Raw genomic sequence first — 19,561 nt, forward strand, 5'->3', positions numbered from 1 at the left:
AAACTGTCTTCCATACTGGCTGTACCATTTTGCATTTCCACCAGCAATAAGTGAGTGTTCCTGTTCTTCCACATCCTTATCAGCATTTGGTGTTGTCAATGTTTTGGATTTTAGCCATTCTAATAGGTGTGTGTGTCAGGGGAGAGTATTTTAGCTCTCAGTGTTGTGTAAGCCAAATTGTTCTTTTTATTAATCCACGAATAACAACATTCCTGAGAAGAAAGAATCCTGAAAACTAAGACACAAAGAACTTAGGTTATTTCTTTCAATTTATTTAAACTAAAAACAAAACCAAAAAAATAGATACCCATTTCTCCCATCCCTAACTGCCACCTCTGGCAGTCACCATCTGTTCTCTGTATGAGCTTAGTTGTTTTTTTTGTTTGTTTGCTTGCTTTATTTATTTTTTTTTAAGATACCACCTATAAGAGATCATATGGTACTTGTCTTTATCTGACTTACTTTCCTCAATTCATCAATTTTTTTTAGCCTTTCTTCTTTAATTGCTCTATGTGTAATTAATATGATAAAATTCCCCATAAGAAGCACAACTTTAGATGCTTTCCACATCTAAAGTTTTGATATATAGTATTTTCATTATCATTCAGTTAAAAATATTTTCTAATTTACACTTTAGAAAAAAGCCATGTTACTTAGAAGTGTAGTACTTTATTTCCACAACATAACATTTTAAAAATCTTTTTGTTAGTGATTTCTAGCTTAGTTGTATTGTGGTAAGAAAATATACTTTTTGTTATCTCATTCTTTTAAAACATATGGAGAGTTGGTTTATGACATTGGATCTGGTCGATTTTGTGGGGGAAACTGTTTCCTGTGTATTAAGTGCATTCTGTCCTTGCTGGACTCAATATTCTATGTATTAGATCAAGTTTGTCAATCCTGCATTTCATATCTCTATCCTTACTGACTTTTTATCTGTGTGTTATAAGGGTTATAAAAGTTACTATAGGAGTGCATTAAAATCTCTCATGATGACTGCAGATAGTCTATTTCTCCTCATAGATCTGTAAATTTTTCTTTATGTGTTTTAAGGCAACTTTATTGAGTGCAAAAAAATCCAATATTATTTTTCAATAAATTGAATTTTTTTTTGTAATTATGAAGTGTTGCTCTTTACTTCTAGTAATGTTTTTTGCCTTAAAGTCTGATAGTGCTATAACTCACCATCTTTCTTTTGGCTACTGAATGCCTGGTTTATCTTTTCCTATGATTCTACTTTCAATCTATCTGTCCTTATAGTTTAATATATTTCTTGTAAATAGCATAAATTGTTTTTCTAATGAAGTTTGGTCATCTTTATCTTACATAGAATACATAGCCTGTTTACACTTAATGTATTTACTTAACATGTTTGTATTTAAATCTAATGTCTTCATATTTTATTTCTATTGGTACCCTGTTTTATGTTCCTCTTTCTCTCCCTTGGCTTACTCTGGGCTGATGGAACAGATGTTAGTATTCTGTATTCCTCCTCTACTAGTCTGACATTTACTCATCCTTTTAATACTGTTTCAGTAGTTTTACTAGAGATTACAACATGCAGTCTTGATTTTTCAAAGCCTAGTGTTACCTGTTAGCCTTACTCTCTTTCTGGATAATGTAAACCCTCAGGACACTTTACTTCTATTTGCCTTCTCTGCAGTTGTGTGCAGGTCTTGTCATGTATTGTATTTTTACCCCCACAACACATAAAAATCAGTATTGCCTAATAATATCTTACACATTTAGATTTATCTGCACATTTACATTATCTTTGCTCTTCATTACTTCCTGTATATCTAACTTTATACACTGACCATTTTTCTCATGCCTGAAGAACTCCATTTGGTATTTCCTGAAGTGCTAGTCTGCTCATGAGAAGTTATTTTATTTTTATCTAGAAATGTCATTCCTGAAGGATATTTTTATTCAGTATAAAATTATTTCCTTTCAGCAGTATGCATATGCCATTTCTTTTGACTTCTAGTTTCCATATCTCTACTGAGAAATCTGCTATTAGTCCTTTGGAAGTAATCTATCTTTTCAAAATCTGGATGATTTTAATATTTTTCTCTCTATATTAGATTTTTAAAGCAGTTTTACTAGAATTTGCTTAAGCGTAGATTTCTTTTTATTTATCCTGATTGGGATTCATAAGGTTTCTTAATTCTGTGACTTGATGTCTCTTACCAGCTTTAGAAAACTCTCACTCATTAACTATGCAAAAGTCACTTACAATCAGTGTTACTATGAAATACAATGACTTTGATTTGTGTGCATTCTTTATGGTCTCTTTCACATGTTTCAAAAGCACTTGTGTGATATAATCATAGTGTAAATTATATAATTAAAATTACTGATAAAATGTAAGATTAATATAAAATGTATACATTATGTATTGCATGTATGGATTATAAAAGGGATTAGCCAGTCTGTTGGCAGTTATCTTTTGTAGTGTCAAAATAAACAGTGGAGGTATATATTTATAGCTTGCCACTTTTGTTGTAGTTTTGATTCATCACAAAGAAAGAGTGTTTTCGAGTGTGAAATTTCACAATTATCTAACTTAGAGTGCTTACTAATGATTTATGAGTACCAGAGACTACAGTTTTATCATATTTAGGTTTTTTTCTAGTATATCGTAAGGAAGTTTTACATTTCTGCTGCTTTTAACATAAATGTGGCTCTCAAAGCTACATTTTAGTGTTATTCAACCCTTTATGTTTTGTCCACTGTGTTAACTTTTTTCCTCATTTATAAATAACGCCTTAGTTGAGTCAAATATTACCTTCCCTCAAACTACAATGAAACTTTGCTAAATTAAATTCATGCTTAGCAAATAAATGCCTAAGACTTTTGTTGATTATAGCATTTGAATGGTGAGTTTTTGCCTGGAAAATTTCTTTCAAGTGTTAAGATGACGGTGCAGTCACCTTAGATCACGAGAGGCACTGGGGTCTGGCTAGGACTCAGTATTGGAATGAAATTACTGGGGCTCTCTCCATCTTTAATGTGCATAGCACGTTTTTTTGTAGAGCTACTTATTTACTCAAAGGTTCTCCCTTTGTAGACTGCCATGCCAAACTTCAGTGAAAAATCTTAAAAGGAGTTAAAAAATAATCTTGCCTTTATTTGCTAACCAGGATGCCCCCATTCGCACCCTCCCAGACCTCCTTCGCCAACCAGAAGAGAAGCAGTAACACTGACTTTTGTTGACACTTACGCACGCTAGGCACTGGGGTACAAAAATGAAGATTCGAAGATGCATGGTTCCTGCTCTCAAGGATCTTCAAAGGTAGGATGAGTATATGAAATGGGTTTAAACTATGTAAAGTGACTTTTCTTTCATGCCAATCAATATCCCTGAGAGTATGAGGTGGAGATTCAACCCACTGAGAAAGACTGCAGAAGGGAAATCTCACCTTCATTGAGTTCCTACTATGTGCAAGACACTTTCTTACAATATCCCTTTAACCCTGTGAGCTAAGGTTGTTAGGAACAGATAAAACTGAGGAATTGAAGTTCATCTGAAACTTTAATATGCCTGTTTCTATGAATTTCGAGTGTGAAATTTCACAATTATCTAACTTAAACTCAGTAGTCAAAAATGGTTACTTTAGGGAACATAAAAGCATAGTTGGGTTTGAGTATGATGACTGGGAAGGGAGGAGAAGTGGAGAGCCAGTGAATATGGTTCTTGCAACTTAAAGTGAAATAGGGGATTGATTAAACACTGATTATATTCCAAAAATTAGGGAAAATCTATTTACTTGAGAGAACTAAAGTTGAATGCTGTGAAACCCTAATGGTTCCTACTTTGTCCTGCATTGAACTGAGTGCTGGATGTGTCTACCTCGACAGGCAACCTTTTAAAAAATTCTTTGGAGGCAATCTGTTATTTAATTGATCTGCATATTTATGTTCACTCCTATTCACTGTTATTTACTATTCACCAAGGCTGCCAACTTTTACAGTCTTGGTATAAATGTTTGTTCCTAAACCTTTGCAGATAGTTGTGTTTTATGTAACAGTTACGGAGTCCATTAACATGAAGCACAAAAAAGAAATGAAAGAGATTTATAAGCATATGAAATGCCCTCACCGGAGATAGTTGAAATAATAAATCCAAAGTCAAAGGAACATTTGTGAAGTTACTACAAGCAGATTTATCTACTTCAAAACATGTTTTGTGGGACTGAATCATACCATCTATTATGCTTAATTTAAAAGGTAAAATATACAAATTAACTCTCATTTATTGGTTTAATGATATCTCACTCTATTTAAGGAAATCTTACTGTTGTAGAAGAGAGAAATCTCACTTTATATACTTCTCTGTCATTTGCATTCTTGGTGATAGAAATTGCCTTAATGATTTTTCTTTAAAAATTGGAATTTGGGAAAACTTAAAATATTTGTATTTTTAAGTGACATTAAAAGACTTCCAGCACTACTGTTTCACAAAAATACCCAGTTATGAGCCCAAGTGCTAGTAGCAACAGTAGTCTAGAGGGCAACTTTTCCTTGGCTGCAACTTGAGATATAATTAGTATCTTCAGAAACAACATCATCCCCCCAACCAAAAAAAAAAAGTTGGCAAAGTAAAATGGTGGCATCTATTTCCTCGTTAAAACATCAGATTGACAAAGTCCATGTACTACTCTGTTTCAAAAAGTTCCAGCTCTTTTAAACACTGGCATTCTTATCATTTTGTGCATTCAGTGCTGGCCACTGGCTAACAGTGTCTGCATGGATTTCTCCTTGAATATCTTTCTTCCATCAACTGATAAGCCAGTCTCTCCTAGGATTTCTGGTCAAGAGCACTGCTCAAGAAAGAAAGCTGGTAGTACATATTTGAAATTGTTGCAGACAACATTCCTTCTCTTCTTGTTCAGTTTGTTTGTTTCTATTTGAAGGTAAGTCTAAAGGCTACTTACTGAGCTTTCAGGTTGAGATGGCCCCTCACCAAAGTGGGAGTTTCATATGCTTTTCTGGGAGAGGAAAGACACTGACATTGTAAATCTAGCCTGTATTTGCTGTCGTAGGCCTAATCCCTGACCATAAAATTAGAGTCAAATATAAAATAAACGGCAAGCCACTGTTTTCAACATCAATCTATACAAACAAGCTAATGTATTATTTTAGGAGTGAAAACAAAATTCTTACTTGCTCCTTAAACATGTGGTAAAATTCCTGTATGTACAAATTTATTTTTACAATAAAAATGTTAAAATTCAAGAAAAGAGGAGGAAAAAATCATCAAAGTCCTAATCTCCCCAAATAAATACCTTTAGTGCTTTGTTGTTTTTCCTTTCAGTCTTTTGGTTAATTCTGCTCATCCAACTTTGCATTTTATTTTTTCATTGAGTTCAATTAATAGAATGGTCTCTGGGATGTCTTTTATAATGATCTGTAAGTTATGAGTTTAAAACACATTTTTGGAAGACATAAGATGGTTTACAGAGATGAAAAACTTAAATATTGCCTCTCCTGCCACAACAAAAACATTGTTCAAAAGAAAAGGTTTTTGAATCTTGTAACCACAGCACAGTCATTTTCAAAAGTAGCAACTGAAGATCGAATTTGAAAAGGAAGTGGGAAGAAGGGAAAAGAATCCCCAGCCCAGGCAGGCACAGGCGTGGAGAATCACACATTTCTCAGGTAAGCCATGTGCGTTCACCTGCTCTCACGATGATACCAGCTCCTTGCAAACCTCAGCGCTCCCTCTGTGCTGCTGCCACCGACCAGGCCCAGCTTTCATCCAGCACCTCTCAACTGGACAGATAAGAATGGTGGTGGCTGGGGAAGGGAAACAACTCCGTGCAGGGCTGGCTTTGTCACCAGCAGCCAGAAGGGGAGCGGCCCCTAAGGGCTGCCACTAGGGCACTTCTCCACAGGGGTGGCCACACTCAGTCTGTTCTCAAGCATAAGCCAGGTGAAAGTTTTGAAATAAGGGAGAAGGGAGGATTTTTACCTCTCTTTCTACGAAGGGCCCATCATAAACTGATTTGAATGATCTGAAAATCCCTTAAGATTTCCATTCAATGAGAGAGCATGCCAGAGACACTTGAAAACTGACGTTTTCAGTAACAGGAGCCAATAGAGTCCTTTGAGGCTTATGTAGGTCCTGGAATTCTAGACTCTTGTGGCTTGGAGGGGCTTTTTGAAGGTAATATTTCTGTTAATGAGTGGATGACTTTTAAGCTACAATTTAAAAAAGCTAAGGAGCTTATTCATTTCATTGTGAAGTGGTTACTGAAAAGTCCTGCCTTCAACTACAGTAGTGCAAAAATCGTTTCCCAATTTTTCTGAATTCCAAGAAAAACAGCGGGAAATTATTAATCACAATGATGGTTGTGTTTGCCTTGTTAAGAAGATTGGTATTGAACTTGGAATTTCTGTATCACCACTGAATCCTTAATTATTGTGTCAGTTCTGAATTTACCTCCTGTGTGTGATGCATTGTTTAGTGACAACAGATCCTGTCGCCCTGCCCCTCCCCCACATCCACATCCAAGGAGGCACTCCGTTTTTTAGTGTGACTTTGGGGCTCATCTTATCCGGAGGTAGTGTCCATTTCTCCACTCCCTTGAATTTGGACTGGCCTTGTTGGCTTTGAGCAATAGAACGTGGTGAAAGTGAGGTGGTTTGAGTTCCTACATGGCCTTGCAGTGCTGCCCGCACTTTCCGGAGCACTGGGAGAGATGGGTCTCTGTCAACCCGAGGCAATGAATGTAGCCTACAGGAGACTGAGAGACCAATGGAGCAGAATCAGGCAACCATAGCCAGTACCAACGACCAGCCACATGAGGGAGGCCAACTTAGACTGCCCGCCCAGCCAACCAGCCAGCTGCATGCAGCTGTGTGGGTGAACAAAAACAAGACCAGCAGAGGAACTGCCCAGCCAACTCACAGAAGAATGAGAGATAATAAGTTGTTGTTTGAAGGCACTAAGTTTTGGGGATGATTTGTTATGCAGTAATAGGTAACTGATAACAACCCATCAAACCTTTTAATCTGTAATTATGATATAGGAGCTCATTTGCTTAAGGGAATCCTTTGTAATTCCTCTGCAATTTTCTGTTGTTCCTCAGGTAGAGAGACAGGCTCCCTGTGTACGGAAAACTATTCACTTTCTTCCTCTTCTTTTTTTTTTTTACTATTTTAAAAACTGAAATATAGTTCATTTACAATGTTGTTTTAGTTTCAGGTATACAGCAGAGTGATTCAGATATATGTATATATATTATTTTTCAGATTCTTTTCCATTATAAGTTATTATAAGATATTGAATATAGTTCCCTGTACTATACAGTAGGTCCTTGTTGTTTATCACTTTATATGTAGTAGTGTGTAAGTCCAAACTCCTAATTTGTCTTTCTTAATGAAAGAATACTCCAATCTTCCAAGGTTAGTAATAGAGAGAGAATGTCATGTAGGAAGGGCTACTCCTCCCCTTCTCTCTCATCACTGTCACCACCTTAGCATGGATACAGACCCATTGCCAGGGAAAGCTGGACCTCGACACACACAAACACACACATGCGCATACACATGCACGACACACATATATACATACATAAAACCCAAGGCCATACAACTAATAAGGCTGGATCTTGCATTCAAGCCCAGCAGACTGGCTCTGGAGTCTGTACTGTTAACAACTGTACTCCACTGTCACAGAGAGTCATTTATGGTGTCTCCTAGATGTGGCTCTCTTAGGAGCCCCTCAGGTACCAAACCATTCTAGCAGATTCCCTGCTGCATTAACTCCTTATCTATCTCCCAGCCTGCCTCCCTGACCAGACACTGTTTTCCCTCCACCATCCAGGAACATCCTCCTGTCTAGACTCCCAGAACCCTGGCCCAAAGGTGGGAACTCCTCCATCCCAGATGAGTAATGTGGGGAGTTCCCATCCCCTTTCGGGGGGGGTGGATATTGCAGATGCCTCACTCAGTACCCTTTCTAACTTCCCTCTAGTGTTCCTTCTTGTTCTGGGAGGCTGGAATGCTAAAACTACATTCCCCAAGACTCCCTTGTAGGTAGTCTCAGCATGTGACCTGTCTTTCATCAAGAAGACACACTGCTTAGGATTAGGAGACCAGTGTGAGTAATGGCTCTGCAAAGAGAGATTAAATCTGACAAGTGTCATGAGTGAGGCACTTGGACTTCCTGGTTCAGCTTTGCTGGAGGTTTTGGAATCCATCCCTGGTGTCCAGGGTGTGGCAGGGATGTTTCACGAACAGTCCGGTGCAGTGGTTGGCCATTTCTCACAGCTGCTTTGAAACTCGCTAACAACCAAGCCCAGTTCTTTAGCCTCTCCAGAAATTCTATAAAATACCTAATACCTGGTTCAAATAGCAACTGTTGGGTCAGGGATAGGCTGAGCCAGCAACAAAAAGTCGACCCACAGAGACCTCAGGTCCTACCAAAAGTGAGGGAAAGAATCCACATCTGGAGAGCAAGATCAAGTTGGTTGAAGAAGAAAAGAAGCCAGGATACCAGGTCCAAATCGAGCTATCTAGACAGCATTTAACTGAGTCAGGAACCCTGGCCTCCTACCACAGGCTTGCCATATACTCATTTTAGTGGCACAATATATAGGACGTATCTTAAATATAATCGGTGACCTTTTCCCCCTGTGGCATGAGGAAATGAGGAATGATATCTCCTACCCAGATATCAGCGAGGGTTTTAGAGATTATTCTTTGGATCTCTCACCTTAAGAATGAAATAACTTTCACTCTGAATAAGCTAATGTCAGATCAAGAATTCGTTTTGGTTTAAGATATAAAATGAATCGAAGGTAATTTGTTTCAGTCAGCCAGTATATCATTAAAAAATGTTTCCATTCCAAATGTTACTTTATAAGTAAAATAAAGTAGAGCCAATGGGATGAAACAAAAGCAAAACAAAGTTAAGTTATTGCTTCTGATGAGGTAAACCCTGTCCAGAGGAATTGTCAAGGACCAGCTTTTCTCTGATTGACAAGTTGGGGTTGGGTTTTGGGAGGGGAGGGAACCTTATGGGGTGAAGGAGTGTACTGCTGCAAAACACAGCTTGTTTGTCTAGGTGTAGCACTGAACCACAACTCAATCCCCATGGCATCCACCTTGGGAGAAGCCCAGCACTTGACCAGCAGTGAGGGATCATGCCTGGCATTGGCTGCATCTCCCTGAAGGGAGAATGCCCAGACTTTGAGAATGTCATTCCTTAGGGCTTCCCCTTTATCCTCTTTACCCATAACAGTGCAACAAATATGCTTTAAAAAAAAACCAATATATTTGACTGAAGATTTTTCATAAACTCTTTCCTCTTGCCCAAATTCTTCTAGCTAATTCTAAGATGCCATTTGTAATGCCCAGTGGCCCAGGTATCTGACACTGACTCTTTTAACAGATCTCTTTGTGAAACTTAGAGGAGGGAGACCTAAGAGGAAGTGCAGGGTGTTACAGATGACAGTCGTTTGGCACTTTCCACATTTTAATTCCTACTTCTTTAATGAACAGGCACTGAAAAAGTCATTGCTTTGAGGGACCATCTTCTTTCAGTTGTTCACACAAGGAGCCATACATGTTAACTGCATGGCTGTAGATTGCAGTAGATTTCAGCCGTCCTACAGAAATCTACAGATTAATGTGCATCTAAAGTATTATAATATAGACTTTGGTTGTTTATGTAAAATATAAAAGGGGACTAATCAGGGTTTGTTTATATCAAACACTCAATAAAATGTCATTGATTGATTATTTTCAATTTTTATTACTGCGTATATCAATGTCAGGGTTTTCTCCTGGAACCGTCTCTCCCGTTATTTGTTTGGTTGCCCTTTAAGGGGAATTTAGTCTACATTTATCCTTTTTCCACCTAGTCGTTTCTGTTTTCTCTGTTGGAACTTGAAACGTATAATATCACGTACAGTAAATTAAAGTTTTTCTGTTCTCCTTTTTAAAACATTCCTTCCCTTTAAAATTCGGTGCCTCTGGTTATTACCTCATGGTTTTATCTGATATGGCTACTTTAGCTGATTAGAGTGGTTATTTATATTAAAAAATCATAGTTATCTTTATCATATAATCTTGAATTATATACTTTACAAAATTTGTACAATGTTTTTAATGGAGTAGAAAAAAATCACAATAGAGCTTCCTAGATGATATAACAGATTGAACACATTTGCTTAATTTTGCTCCCTCCTGAAACCCTATGAAAACTACAGTAAAGTGATTTAAAATAAAAGACAAACTCATCAGGGCCCGGTGGATGCAACAGGAGATAACAACAACAATTTTGCAAATTGGAAAGCAGATGTACAGCAGGCATCTTTAAAAATGCAGGAAACTAAATTCTAAACCTGGACTGGAGAAAGCGGAGAACCAACCTGATTTCTATGCACAGTTGGTCCTCAAAAGTCAGTGCAGGCTTCCCTCGTGGCACAGTGGTTGAGGGTCCACCTGCCGATGCAGGGAACACGGGTTCGTGCCCTGCTCTGGGAGGATCCCACATGCCACGGAGCGGCTGGGCCTGTGAGCCATGGCCGCTGAGCCTGCGCGTCCGGAGCCTGTGCTCCGCAACGGGAGAGGCCACAACGGTGAGAGACACACGTAACGAAAAAAAAAAAAAGTCAGCGCAGGGACTTCTGGAAGAGCCAGCCCCCTCCCAGCCCTGCAGTGCACTGGAGGTTTCTTCTCTGCAAAGGGGAAACTGAGGCTATCTGGATTGGCGGGTGCCAGGCAGTGCTAAGGGCAGGGCTACCATATCAAAACAGGGAAATTAAGCAAATATTTGTGCTCCAAGTGATGATTCCTTTCAGCTTTTTTTCATATTTAACTCTCAGAATACAGGAAGCCAGATGTTGACCTTTTAGACAGGAGAAAGAGAAAAGTATTCCAGCTGGAAACTGCCCAGCCTTAGGGGAAAGACCTAAACCTACTGACATCCAAAGTTCCCCAACAAACAACCTCAGCCAGATCATTTTACAATGAAGTGCAATATGGATAAGCCCAAACCAAACATCTCAAAATTTCCAATCAGCTTTCTGTTTCCCCATATTAAACATAAGTAGACAATCGAGGATTGCCAGATATCTGCGGGATGTCATGAACCTTGAAGGTAGAAGCTAAAATGAACCAACAGGGAAAAAGACAATTTGGAGAAATCAGAAGCAATGCAGAGAAAAGAAAACAACAAAACAAAACAAAACTCTAAAAAGATCATTAATATCCTCAGAGAGTTGAGAAGATACTGCATTTAGGAAACAAATGCTATTAGGCAAAAACAAACAAACAAACAAAAACCCCTGAAAACCCAAGCACTTTCAAAGAACAAAAACCAGTTTTTAACAATTAAAAGCATAATAGCAGAAATGGTATTAGGGTTGGAATTAGAAATATTGAAGAGAAAGTTGAATAAATTTTCTGGAAAATAAATTTAAAAAGACAAGGGGAAGAAAGCATCAAAAACAAGTTCAAAAAAATTTCCCAGAAGAACATGAATCTTGACTGAATCGGCCCACTAGATGTCCAGCATCACAAATCACAGTGATCCACATCAAAGGACATCATGCAAAAATTTCAAAATAGGAGTAAGATTCTACAAGTTTCAAAAAAGGAAAAACAAGTCGTATGCAAAGGATCAGGGATCAGAATTATTTCAGACTTCTCACCTGCATCACTGGAAGCTAAAAGACAATGGAGGAATGACTTCAAACTCTGCAGGAAGATTATTTCCAGCCTGGAATGCATTGTCAGCCAAAATATCAACCAAGTGTAGAATAAAGACATTTTCAGACATGAGAGTTCTAAAGAATTTTACCTCCCATGCACTGTTTCTCAGGAAGTTCCTGGGGACTGTGTTCCACCAAAGCAAGGGAGTAAATAAGCCAAGAAAGAGGAAGACATGGTACACAGTGCTCGGAGCTGGATCACAGGAGTTGGTGACGGGAGCCCTCAGGATAAATGGAAACAGGAGGACATCTGCACACCAGGTGAGTAGTGTAAACAGTCCTGACTGGAGCAGCGTGACTCAAGAAATAGAAGTGGTCCTTTATGCTTTCCTTTTTTCCTCATGAGACTGTTAGAGGCTCTGTCGCATCGAGACAAGGGAGTGCATCAAGCATGAGACCAGGAGACCCGGAATCTAGACTTGGAGATCGGCAAAGGCAGGTCAAGGATGACAGCCAAGGGAGAGTGCAGAGCTCCGGGAGGGAGGTCTAAAGACAAAAACCAAAACCAAATCTATAGATAGATAGATATATTATAGCTATAAATATGTCAGTAAAATGTTTTAAAAGGCTTTTGGAAGATGTCAAAGGAATGAATAAGAAACTAAGTGAAGAAAGTAAACAAATGAAAAATAAAGGCAATTATTAATTTCAAAAAAAACAAAGATTATACAACATTGAATATATTTAAACAAAAATTGTACTATAATGACACAGAGTGGATGTGAGCTATGAAACAGTTGGATGGTGGTGTAAAAAAACTAAACCCTCAACAACCGTAAGAGAAAGTCAGGTGATAATGTCTAAAACAAGGGAAGCAAAGATAGCATAATTTTATATTTAGTATTGCTACATAGTATTTAGGAGTGAAGTGTCATGATGCTTCCAACTTTTTAAATAATTTATCTAAAGTATATGTATAGTTTTATATGTATATATTTATTTGACATTTTTTTCATAATGAAAAATTAGGGGTAGAAGTCTATGATATAGAAAATGATGATGTATAAACACTGGAAGCAACAGATCAGAGAGGAGCTCCCTGAAAACGGAGACTAGGGCTGTGGTGAGAGGTGGGTCAGGGGCTGGTGTTTTTTGGTGAGAAGGCTTTTAGTTGTTACTTTTTGACTCTCTAAGCTATGAGCCTGCCTCACTTAGAAAAAATTAAAAATTTATTTAGAAAGGAAAGGAAAAAAGCACTCACAGTCCAATTACATTCTACCCCTACTAGTTTCATGACCATGGGCAAGTCCTTATCCATAGAAGACTGTGGGGTTCTGAACTATTGTATGAAAAAAGTTCAACTACACCCTCTACTTCAAGTCAAAACTGCTGATTCTTTTATCAGACACAAGATTATTTGTTTATTTAAACTCTGTCTTTCTTCATTACTTTAATTTTTTTATGTCTAAAGGTCTAAAACTTTTTCCAGATTATCAAATTTCATCGAATATAAAAATAATTTTTAATAAACATTACAAAAAGGATTTAGCTGTTTGTCACAAAAATGTGCACTTAAACTTGAGTTTATCCTCTTCACTGTCAACAAGAAACCTGGTCTTCCTAGATTCCTGGTCTCTGACATGGAAAAAAATATGGAGCATGTGTAACAAAAATAGCTCAAATGTAGAATCACTTGGGGAATAATTTGGACTTACATAGTTAAACGAAAAATCTCCAAAGTCATATTTGCCAGAATTACATCCAAGAACAACGTTTTATTTAGCAACTAACTGAGATGAATAGCAGCTTCAGTAGCTCTAAGCAAAGGCTCTATTCATCAAATTTAAGGACACAGGCAAAGGAAATTGATTCATTTCTGGACCTGATTGAGTTTCCACAGTTAGATGCATTGGAGGGAGACAGGGCCTGAATGCTTCAATTCTGTGGTCATTGCCTGCATGTAATCTGGTCTGGAACACCCCACCCTCTGTCCTCAAGTCCAACCAGGCTCCCCCCATGGGAGAGGCTCTTATCTCCATGCCACTTTTAGAATAATCAATGAGATCTTTAATAAGTATCTGAGATCTTTCAACGGAAGTACAGCTTTCTCTCAGGAGATGCTGGTGTGCCTGAAACAGCAGAAGCATGAAATATTGGAATACCTTGTGAAAGGGAGGGCCTTGTGCTTAGTCGGTGCTCTATCAATGCTTGTTAAATCAATTGAAGGTCTCATGTTAAACTTACTATGTTTGACACAGTTGTAAGACTTATTTTCACCTCCTCCCTATCATCCTGAGAGTCTGCTTGGGAGCCAGAAGAGCTTACAGCTGTGGCATGTTATCACTGCCACTTCCATAGTTCTTTTGAGTATTTGAGTCATACTGGCTCAGTGTCTCAGCTCACGTCTGGAGGGTAAAGCTCTGTGGGGGGAGGCACGACATCTGTCTCCTCACCCTCACAAGGCACATGGCAGGCGCTTGGAAATACTTGGTAGGAGGGCAGGCTTGGTTCTGCTTTTTCTATTTTTACCACCCAGGAGGTTTGTTTGATGTCAGGATGCTAGGTTCCTTAGTTAACACATTAACTTGGATTTGTAAGCTTTGCCCTTGGAGTGAAAAGACCTGGGTTTGAGCCCCAATTTGGCCTATTAACTGGGACCTCAGACAGTTAAACTCTCTGAGCTTCTGTGTCTTAATCTCTGTAAAGGAGGCGATAATAACACCTTCTTCACAAGATTTGGGTGAGAGTTAAATGAAATTATATATATGTGTATATAAAAATGTATATATGTGTAAAATCTAGTACAGCATAAGTATACAAGAATGTTAAATTTCTTCTGTGCACAGATCAAGCTACTGATGTGTAGTGTAGAACTCCTTGGAAGTAGTAATAAGGGGCTGCAAACTCTTTGTGATAGTTCAAAAAGGCTAAGGATTGTTATATTTACTTATTATAATAGTAATGAAAATGTTAAACTTTTGGGGAATCAACTTGCTGACTCATGCTAGTCAGCAATCTCTCTTGATACATACATGTCTCAGAATAATTAAAAATGAGAAAATGAACTATTCAGGTATTTAAGTGAGTATAAAAACTCAAAATATGGAGTTTATGAGGTGTCCTTGGTTACTTGCAACTACAATGGAAGTTACTCAGAAGCATGTGTTGGTTACTTGGTTACTCAGAAGCATGTGTTTTGGATCTGGTCCTCAACTCAAGAATTTATGATGAACTTACAGAATTTGGGGAGCTGAAGTGTTTGCTGCTGGGCACTCCAAGTGTGTTTAGCAATAAAACAAAACCAGTTTCACCACAATAAGAACACACGTGCTGGCTAGACTGAGCTGTTGTAATTTTTCTTGAAATTCAGAACAACTACATATGTCTAGTCCATGTGAGAGGATTTTATTGCAAATTACTAAATAGTGGATAATGAATAATTTTACCACAGGCTTTTATTACTAGATGGCCAGAATCTCACATTGGCATGAAATGACTATGGCATTCTAAAGCAAAATAGAGTTATATTTATATAGTCCAGATTATTTGTGAAGTCCTATAAACTCTCAACTCTCTTGTATTTTATCCTTTAAAATGTTTTAAGAAATTATCAGCTAGTATACTTTGGGGAGATAATGTAGAGATATAAAATCAGAGAAAAGAGACTATTTACTAGCCTCATAAATATGTTATAAAAATCCTAATGATTTCATCGTACTTCCTTTGTTTATTACCACATTCTTACCAAATTCCTATGGGACTGCTTATGGTTTAAGAGAAAGAAAGAAAAAGAGAGGAAGAGAGAGATCTTTTGATCTTTGGGTAGTATTTCCTAACTCCTTTAGCATGCCGATGATTTTATGTTATTTTGTATTGTTAAGTCAAATTTCCCATTTTCCTTATCTGAACTAGACTGAAGCCAGATTGAAATTTGGGAGGGTATTTTTTACTAAGAGGGAAATTAAACGTTAAGCCATTGCAACCATAAATCCTGTTTATGTTTCCTTAAACTAAAGATGTTTTTACTCCTCCATCTCATATTTTTATCATTACTCTGTTGAATATATTGTGAAAATCTGCTCCACAGAAGATAGATATACCACAAGCAACCATGTATCATTTGTGCCTGTTGGGCATTTAAAATACTCACATCTCTGTCACCTGTCCATAAAGAATTAGTGAGATGTATTTTATCTTCCTCCCTGTGGGTCAATTATCTAATGAGACCTAAATAAAATTTTAAGATGTTGCCTACTTATTTGGAGAAGAATTATCTATTTTAATTCTTTGCTTGCAAAATATGAAATAATTAAAAATAGAACTTTGTGAGTACATTTATGGCAACTTGGATCTTACAAAAGTATGAAAGGAAGCTTTCAGTTTTCTTACTGAGTGTACATTTTAAGGACTGTTACCTCAATAACAATTATAGCTAGCATTTTATCACTGTTACATGATATAAATATGTAATAAACAATATCTGATTTTGTTTCTACAATAACCCTGTGAAATAGATGGTACAAATATTATCAGCCTTATTTTACAGATAAATAAGCCTCAGGAAACTGAGGCAAGAGGGATTTTAAGTTACTTGCCCATAGTGAAATGGCTAATAAGTACTAAAATCAGGACTCAATCTCTGGTCCTCTTCCTCCTAGTTCTGTATTTCTTTTTCCCTTTTTAAAAAAGTGAGGTGAAATTCACATAACATGAAATTAACTATTTTAATGTATGTGATTAAATAACATTTAGTCCATTCACAATACTGTGCAATTATTACCTCTTTCTAGTTTCAAAACATTTTCATCACCCCAAAAGGAAACTCTGTACCCATTAAGCTGGCAACCACCAGCCCCTGGCAACCACTAATATGGTTTCTGTCTCTATGGATTTACCTAAACTGGATATTTCATATAAATGAAATCATATAATATGTGACCTTTTGTGTCTGGCTTCTTTCACTTAGTATAATGTTTTTGAGGTTCATCCACATTGTACTTCATTCCTTTTTATGGATGAGTAATGGTCCATGTTTTGCCTGCACTACAATTTCTTTGCTCATTGATGGGTGTTTGAATTGTTTCCACTTTTTGGTTTTTGTTGACAGTGGTGCTGAGAACATTCGGACATCTGTTCAAATAATGCTAATTATTGTTAATGAGTATTTGGATTGTTTCCATTTGGGGGCCATTATGAATAATGCTGCTGTGAACATTCATGTTCAGGTTTTTGTGTGAGCATATGTTTGAATTCTCTTGTGTACATACCTAGGAGTGGAAATGCTGGGTCATACGATAATTCTATATTCAACTTTTTGAGGAACGGCCAAACTGTGTTCCAGGACAGCTGTACCATTTTATATTCCCACCAGAAATGTATGAAGGTTCTAATTTATCCACATCCTCACTGACACTTTTTATTTTCTGTTTTTGTTTTTTTTAATAATAGCCATCCTAGTGAGTGTGAAGTGGTATCTCATTGTAGTTTTGACTTGCATTTCCCTAATGACTAATAATGTTGAACATCTTTTCATATGCTTACTGGCCCTTTACATATCTTCTTTGGAGAAATTTGTTGAGTCCTTTGCCCACTTTTAATTTGGGTTGCTTCTGTATTTAAAAATAATAATAAATCATTCTTCCCCCCCCCAAAATTCCACTTTTGCTCCCTTGGAAAATTTACCTTCCTGCTCCATTAGTGTGTCTTTACGCAGGGAAAAAATAGTTAACGTGTTCTTGAGATATTTTTTTGTGTGTGTATGTGATCGGGGTGATTCCTACCTATGAATAAGATATAAAGTTCTCCATAGGTGATGGAGTTGATAACCTAACATGAAGACTGAGACCATCCATTTGTCAGTCACCATGGTGCTGTCCTCAGACTGGGGTGCCCTTCAGAGGGTGAACCAGGATGGATGGCAGATTTGGGAACATGGGCTTCTATTTAACTTGGATCAGGAAGAGGAGAAGTTGCCTGGTTTGCTGCCCTGTGTCAGGGGATAATGGGGCACCTGCTCTGGAGTGAAAGGTCAGGATGGGGTGGCAGTGGGGTTGAAGGGAGAAAGCCAGACATTCTTCATATGTGGCTGGACCTCTTGGCTGCTACAAGGGTATTTTCATGGTCAGACAGTTGCCCGAGGGAGTCATGATACTTTTTATACTGTTTGTATTCTGTGTGCCTTTTTGTCTGTCTTGGTACTGAGTGCAGCTGTTTGTAGAAGTGCCAGCCTGTCTCAGGTGTGCTAAGAAGAACATGGGCAGAGGCTCTGGGCAGATTTGGGCCAATGTTTTCAAGGGGAAGCAGCTCATAGAGCCAAGTGAGGTGGTGGCTGCAGTAGAAATAAGGGTGAGAAGACACCAGAGGGAGGGAGAGGCTTGGAAGCCAGACTTCTGGCAGGTTTTCTCTGGGGCCCCTCCCTGACACTCCTCAGTGTTACCCCTCACAAGAGCCTCTGTTCTTCTGCAAATGTGACTGGATAATACTTTGAGATATTAATTTACAGACTTTTCTCATATTTCCCCCTTTTACCTCCCCCCTTTTAATCAAATGGTTGACTCTGCTCCCTAATCTCAGGAGAAGGAGGTGACTGGCCAAAAAGCAGAAGCACACTGTAAGTTACTTTTTGTATGTGCTCTGAAAGTCCAAATAGTTAGGGGAGCATAGGAGATTCTGGGTTTGAACAAAATGGTTAGGTGAGGGAGGGGCTTTCCTTTTACCCCCAAACTTGAAGAAAGATCCTCCTGGGCTGGCGTGGGGATGAGGAGAGCTAAGGTGGGTACGTGGGCACAAACACAGAGAGGAGTATGGGTCCCAGAGCAGAGGGGCCCATCCCCTGCTTTCCGGGAGAGCCTGGGAGGCCCCAAGGAGGGAACAATCGTGTTGGATGTGCTAGGCTGAATAACGGCCCCCCCAAATGTCCACATTCTAATCCCAGTACCTGTGAATATGTTATCTTACATAGCAAAAAGGGACATTGCAGGTAAGATTAACTTAAGGATCTTGAGATGGAGAAAATTATCCCGGTGGGTGCAATGTAATCACAAGATCCTTACGAGAGGGAGGCAGGTGAGCAGAATCAGTGAAGATGTTGTGATGATCTTGCACTGCCGGCTTTGAAGATGGAGGAAAAGGCTGCAAGTCGAGGAGTGCCCATGGCCTCCAGAGGTTGGCAAAAGCGAGAAAACGGATTCTCCCCTAGAGCTTCTAGGAAGAACCAACCCTGCTGACACCTTGATTTTGCTCATCAGACCCGTTTTGGACTTCTGACCTCCTGGACTGTAAGGTAATACTTTCTCATTGTTTCAAGCCAGAGTTTGCTGTCACTTGTTGCAGCAGCACTTGGGAACTAACAGTGGGGATGGAGGTGGGGATGACAGAAGGCCATGCCCTGCATCTCCTGCACCCCAAGTGGGCCCAGCAACAGCAGGACACCGGCAGGAGAGGTTAAGGAGCCACATGCAGGTGCAAGAAAAGCCCCAGCTGACTGTGTGGACTGGGCACCAAGGACCCGGTGGGCACCCTGGCATGACAGGAGCACCCCAGAACTTTCTGTCATAGTCCTAGGGAAGGCTGGAATCTCCCTTCAAGTGACATTAAATTTCTGTCACCCAGCCTAAGTGAGCACTTAAAATATAAATAAAGGAAGTGATTATTCTTGCCCTGAGCTTGGTAGCTGAAATTCCTACTCTCTATGTAAGGTTCATTTTCACAACCCAATGAGGTAAGTATGCCTCATTATCAATTTAATTTGCTCCTGAAAATGTGCCAGATAGAGGAATTTTGGAATGAGTGAGACTATGTTTTATTTTCTTAAATCTAAAAAAATAATGAATCCCAGGCTTACCCAAAAATGCAATTAGTTTGCTCCAAATATCACAGAACATCTTAAACATCTA

This window comes from Kogia breviceps, chromosome 4 (assembly GCF_026419965.1).
Source record: "Kogia breviceps isolate mKogBre1 chromosome 4, mKogBre1 haplotype 1, whole genome shotgun sequence".
NCBI lineage: Eukaryota > Metazoa > Chordata > Mammalia > Artiodactyla > Physeteridae > Kogia > Kogia breviceps.